The sequence below is a fragment of the Salmo salar genome, unplaced genomic scaffold, assembly GCF_965601325.2.
Source record: "Salmo salar unplaced genomic scaffold, fSalSal1 ptg000587l, whole genome shotgun sequence".
NCBI lineage: Eukaryota > Metazoa > Chordata > Actinopteri > Salmoniformes > Salmonidae > Salmo > Salmo salar.
Genome location: NW_027675427.1, coordinates 263,198 through 269,393, shown reverse-complemented (window position 1 = coordinate 269,393; position 6,196 = coordinate 263,198). Strand labels below are relative to the sequence as shown.

The 6,196-nt window shown below is 47.3% G+C and overlaps 1 long non-coding RNA gene across 2 annotated transcripts; it reads left to right on the top strand.

Annotated features, from left to right (window-relative positions):
- Positions 1–462: 462 nt before the first annotated feature.
- On the top strand, positions 463–4,698 carry LOC145876410 (uncharacterized). 2 transcript variants are annotated; one of them, XR_014391530.1, is made up of 4 exons: positions 463–556; positions 3,268–3,436; positions 3,611–3,830; positions 4,427–4,698. It is a non-coding gene; the product is annotated as an uncharacterized LOC145876410 (long non-coding RNA). The 2 variants fall into 2 exon arrangements; XR_014391529.1 differs by having other exon boundaries at positions 3,611–3,827; positions 4,427–4,695.
- Positions 4,699–6,196: the final 1,498 nt, after the last annotated feature.

Here is a 6,196-nt window from a genome sequence, read left to right as displayed (position 1 = left end):
AGGGTTGGGTAGGTTAGTACCCCGTTAGAGGGTTGGGTAGGTTAGTACCCCGTTAGAGGGTTGGGTAGGTTAGTACCCCGTTAGAGGGTTGGGTAGGTTAGTACCCCGTTAGAGGGTTGGGTAGGTTAGTACCCCGTTAGATGGTTGGGTAGGTTAGTACCCCGTTAGAGGGTTGGGTAGGTTAGTACCCTGTTAGAGGGTTGGGTAGGTTAGTACCCTGTTAGAGGGTTGGGTAGGTTAGTACCCTGTTAGAGGGTTGGGTAGGTTAGTACCCTGTCCTCAGGACCTTTACCATAATCTATCAGTCTCTGTGTGTGTGTGTGTGTGTGTGTGTGTGTGTGTGTGTGTGTGTGTGTGTGTGTGTGTGTGTGTGTGTGTGTGTGTGTGTGTGTGTGTGTGTGACATCATCGATGATGCGGTGGGTTTCGTGGCGGCAGCAGAGATGCTGAGGGAGAGGGGGGCGGGGACGATCATCGCCGTGGCAACGCACGCCATCCTGTCCGCGGACGCTCCCAGGATCCTCCAGGAGTCAGTCATTAGTCAGAGAGGAGAGGAGGTACCCCCTGTATATAACCTCATTACTACCCGGTACCCCCTGTATATAGCCTCATTACTACCTGGTACCCCCTGTATATAGCCTCATTACTACCTGGTACCCCCTGTATATAGCCTCATTACTACCTGGTACCCCCTGTATATAGCCTCATTACTACCTGGTACCCCCTGTATATAGCCTCATTACTACCTGGTACCCCCTGTATATAGCCTCATTACTACCTGGTACCCCCTGTATATAGCCTCATTACTACCTGGTACCCCCTGTATATAGCCTCATTACTACCTGGTACCCCCTGTATATAGCCTCATTACTACCTGGTACCCCCTGTATATAGCCTCATTACTACCTGGTACCCCCTGTATATAGCCTCATTACTACCTGGTACCCCCTGTATATAGCCTCATTACTACCTGGTACCCCCTGTATATAGCCTCATTACTACCTGGTACCCCCTGTATATAGCCTCATTACTACCTGGTACCCCCTGTATATAGCCTCATTACTACCTGGTACCCCCTGTATATAGCCTCATTACTACCTGGTACCCCCTGTATATAGCCTCATTACTACCTGGTACCCCCTGTATATAGCCTCATTACTACCTGGTACCCCCTGTATATAGTCTCATTACTACCCGGTACCCCCTGTATTTAGCCTCATTACTACCTGGTACCCCCTGTATATAGCCTCATTACTACCCGGTACCCCCTGTATATAGCCTCATTACTACCTGGTACCCCCTGTATATAGCCTCATTACTACCTGGTACCCCCTGTATTTAGCCTCATTACTACCTGGTACCCCCTGTATATAGCCTCATTACTACCTGGTACCCCCTGTATATAGCCTCATTACTACCTGGTACCCCCTGTATATAGCCTCATTACTACCTGGTACCCCCTGTATATAGCCTCATTACTACCTGGTACCCCCTGTATATGTGACAGGTTACAGGAAATACTCATAGCCTGTTATACATTAAAAATTATTAGTAAGTTCATAGTATGTGAGGATCTTAAAACATCTAAGGTTAAAAATATCATGCATTCTGTATTAGTTGATAGAGATTGATAACATTCATAATTGTGTTAAAGTTAAAATCCATCAAGCGTACAAAAGGTAAGAATTGTAAAAGGAATGTGTAAACCGTTATATTGATTACTTTATTTTGTGGTGCCAAATTGAAGGGGAAAAGTGTTAATCTGTGATCTACTAAATGCTCTTTAATCTATGAGCCTGAGATCGATTGCTCTGGTCTCCAGCCAAGTTCGCGGGGAAATCGCGGTCTTTTCCTCATTACAGTAAAAGTTCTCAGTGAGGAAACAATACCGTATCACACTCGGGATTATTTCTCCCCTTTTTCAGGGGCCAAAGCCTCATTAGATATCGGTCGTCCAGAACAACTAGCCAAAGCCTCATTAGATATCGGTCGTCCAGAACAACTAGCCAAAGCCTCATTAGATATCGGTCGTCCAGAACAAGTAGCCAAAGCCTCATTAGATATCGGTCGTCCAGAACAACTAGCCAAAGCCTCATTAGATATCGGTCGTCCAGAACAAGTAGCCAAAGCCTCATTAGATATCGGTCGTCCAGGACAACTAGCCAAAGCCTCATTAGATATCGGTCGTCCAGAACAACTAGCCAAAGCCTCATTAGATATCGGTCGTCCAGAACAACTAGCCAAAGCCTCATTAGATATCGGTCGTCCAGAACAACTAGCCAAAGCCTCATTAGATATCGGTCGTCCAGAACAACTAGCCAAAGCCTCATTAGATATCGGTCGTCCAGAACAAGTAGCCAAAGCCTCATTAGATATCGGTCGTCCAGAACAACTAGCCAAAGCCTCATTAGATATCGGTCGTCCAGAACAACTAGCCAAAGCCTCATTAGATATCGGTCGTCCAGAACAACTAGCCAAAGCCTCATTAGATATCGGTCGTCCAGAACAACTAGCCAAAGCCTCATTAGATATCGGTCGTCCAGGACAACTAGCCAAAGCCTCATTAGATATCGGTCGTCCAGGACAACTAGCCAAAGCCTCATTAGATATCGGTCGTCCAGAACAACTAGCCAAAGCCTCATTAGATATCGGTCGTCCAGAACAACTAGCCAAAGCCTCATTAGATATCGGTCGTCCAGAACAACTAGCCAAAGCCTCATTAGATATCGGTCGTCCAAAGGAAGTCTGTAGACGGGAGTGTTTATGCGTCTATACAGAACAACTGGCGTAATTTCCCGGACTATTAAGTGCACCTGAATATAAGCCGCACCCACTGAATTTTTTAAAAAGTATTATTTTGAACATAAATAAGTCGCACATGTCTATAAGCCGCAGGTGCCTACCGGTACATTGAAACAAATTAACTTTACACAGGCTTTAACGAAACACGGCTTGTAACAAAAATAAATAGGCTTTAATGAAACAAAACTACAAAATGAGGATGTGATTTGCTCGGGTTTCCCAAAAACATGATTTGCTGGTTGGGGTAAGTTTCTCAAAAGCATGTGAAATCACAAAAAAAAAGTGTCTTGGACCCTTACTATGAAATTCAACTTAATAAAATAGATTTAGTTGTAAAAAAGAATAACTTCTCCTGTAAGGCAGTGTTATTAAAATGGAGGTGAAATGTCTTTAAAAAGTGGGTGTTAACGAAATGTCTGTGTGGCACTCTTCCCCCTCCCACTACACTTTCTCCCTCCCCTCCCAGGATGTGAAGTTAAAGAACATGGGTTCTTGGCCCAGCGTTCTCAGTCCACCCCCGCCTCCGCTGTCCGCTCCTCTAGCGACAGCTTCGAACAGGTCCGTCGCGTCGCCCGAGAGAAGGAGAGAGAGAAACAGCTAAAAGCACAGGCCAGGAGAGAGCAGGAGAAACTACGGTAAGAGGGAAGGATGGAGGGAGGGAAAGGGAGGAGGAGGAGGAGAGGGAGAAGACCTCTAAGCCGAGGTAGAAACTATGGTGAGAAAAAAGGAAGGATGGATAAAGGGAGAAGCTCATTCTAGCACCCCATCTAAGCTCATCCCCCTCTGACACTCCACTTTCTCTTCTCCAGTAGCCGTGACGACGAGGACCCTGTGGAGCAGCAGGGGAGGGGGCGTGTCCAGGAGGACACTCGCCGTCGCCAGGAGCAACTTTCGCCTCAACCCCTCCCGCCGACTCCCCACAGGCCCCTCCCACTCAACAGGCCACACCCTCGGCCGCAGCAGAACGCCATGGACCAGCAGAGGGAGCTGGCGAGACGCCGCGAGCAGGAAAGGAGGAGGAGAGAGGTGGTAATACTTTATAGCAGTAATACTACTATAATACTAACATGTTATACTAGTATAGCAGGAGAGAGGTGGTAATACTTTATAGCAGTAATACTACTATAATACTAACATGTTATACTAGTATAGCAGGAGAGAGGTGGTAATACTACTATAATACTAACATGTTATACTAGTATAGCAGGAGAGAGGCGGTAATACTACTATAATACTAACATGTTATACTAGTATAGTAGGAGAGAGGCGGTAATACTTTATAGCAGTAATACTACTATAATACTAACATAAAATACTAGTTTAGCAGAAGAGAGGTGGTAATACTTTATAGCAGTAATACTACTATAATACTAACATGTTATACTAGTATAGCAGTAATACTACTATAATACTAACATGATATACTGGTATAGCAGGAGAGAGGAGGAGAGAATCATCATAAAGATACTTATTAATATATGTATATTCTTGTTATATTATGTATATTCAGTTATATTACAATAATACAGAGGAGAGGTAGTTTAGCTGAGAAGAGATGGGAAAGATTAACACTGCATCTAATTCCTCTCTCTCTCGCTCTGTCTCTCATCCCCCTCTCTCTACAGATGGCGGACACCATTGACATCAACTTCCAGAGCGACTTGATGGTCATCTTTGAAGAGAACCTTTTCTGAGAGAGAGATTGAGAAAGGAGGAGAGGGAGAGAAAGAGATATGAACTCTACCTTATCCCACCATGGCTGGGATTTCACACACAACACCCTCCCTCCCTCTGATTAGAGACCCCAGACCAGGATGTGAGCTCCAGAGACTTGAAGGAGACTGAGGTGAGGTACAGTAATAAGGAGTAGCCCTCCCTCCCTCCCTCTGATTAGAGACCCCAGACCAGGATGTGAGCTCCAGAGACTTGAAGGAGACTGAGGTGAGGTACAGTAATAAGGAGTAGCCCTCCCTCCCTCCCTCTGATTAGAGACCCCAGACCAGGATGTGAGCTCCAGAGACTTGAAGGAGACTGAGGTGAGGTACAGTAATAAGGAGTAGCCCTCCCTCCCTCCCTCTGATTAGAGACCCCAGACCAGGATGTGAGCTCCAGAGACTTGAAGGAGACTGAGGTGAGGTACAGTAATAAGGAGTAGCCCTCCCTCCCTCCCTCTGATTAGAGACTCCAGACCAGGATGTGAGCTCCAGAGACTTGAAGGAGACTGAGGTGAGGTACAGTAATAAGGAGTAGCCCTCCCTCCCTCTGATTAGAGACCCCAGACCAGGATGTGAGCTCCAGAGACTTGAAGGAGACTGAGGTGAGGTACAGTAATAAGGAGATGCCCTCCCTCCCTCTGATTAGAGACCCCAGACCAGGATGTGAGCTCCAGAGACTTGAAGGAGACTGAGGTGAGGTACAGTAATAAGGAGTAGCCCTCCCTCCCTCCCTCTGATTAGAGACCCCAGACCAGGATGTGAGCTCCAGAGACTTGAAGGAGACTGAGGTGAGGTACAGTAATAAGGAGTAGCCCTCCCTCCCTCCCTCTGATTAGAGACCCCAGACCAGGATGTGAGCTCCAGAGACTTGAAGGAGACTGAGGTGAGGTACAGTAATAAGGAGATGCCCTCCCTCCCTCTGATTAGAGACCCCAGACCAGGATGTGAGCTCCAGAGACTTGAAGGAGACTGAGGTGAGGTACAGTAATAAGGAGTAGCCCTCCCTCCCTCTGATTAGAGACCCCAGACCAGGATGTGAGCTCCAGAGACTTGAAGGAGACTGAGGTGAGGTACAGTAATAAGGAGATGCCCTCCCTCCCTCTGATTAGAGACCCCAGACCAGGATGTGAGCTCCAGAGACTTGAAGGAGACTGAGGTGAGGTACAGTAATAAGGAGATGCCCTCCCTCCCTCCCTCTGATTAGAGACCCCAGACCAGGATGTGAGCTCCAGAGACTTGAAGGAGACTGAGGTGAGGTACAGTAATAAGGAGTAGCCCTCCCTCCCTCCCTCTGATTAGAGACCCCAGACCAGGATGTGAGCTCCAGAGACTTGAAGGAGACTGAGGTGAGGTACAGTAATAAGGAGTAGCCCTCCCTCCCTCCCTCTGATTAGAGACCCCAGACCAGGATGTGAGCTCCAGAGACTTGAAGGAGACTGAGGTGAGGTACAGTAATAAGGAGTAGCCCTCCCTCCCTCCCTCTGATTAGAGACCCCAGACCAGGATGTGAGCTCCAGAGACTTGAAGGAGACTGAGGTGAGGTACAGTAATAAGGAGTAGCCCTCCCTCCCTCCCTCTGATTAGAGACCCCAGACCAGGATGTGAGCTCCAGAGACTTGAAGGAGACTGAGGTGAGGTACAGTAATAAGGAGATGCCCTCCCTCCCTCCCTCTGATTAGA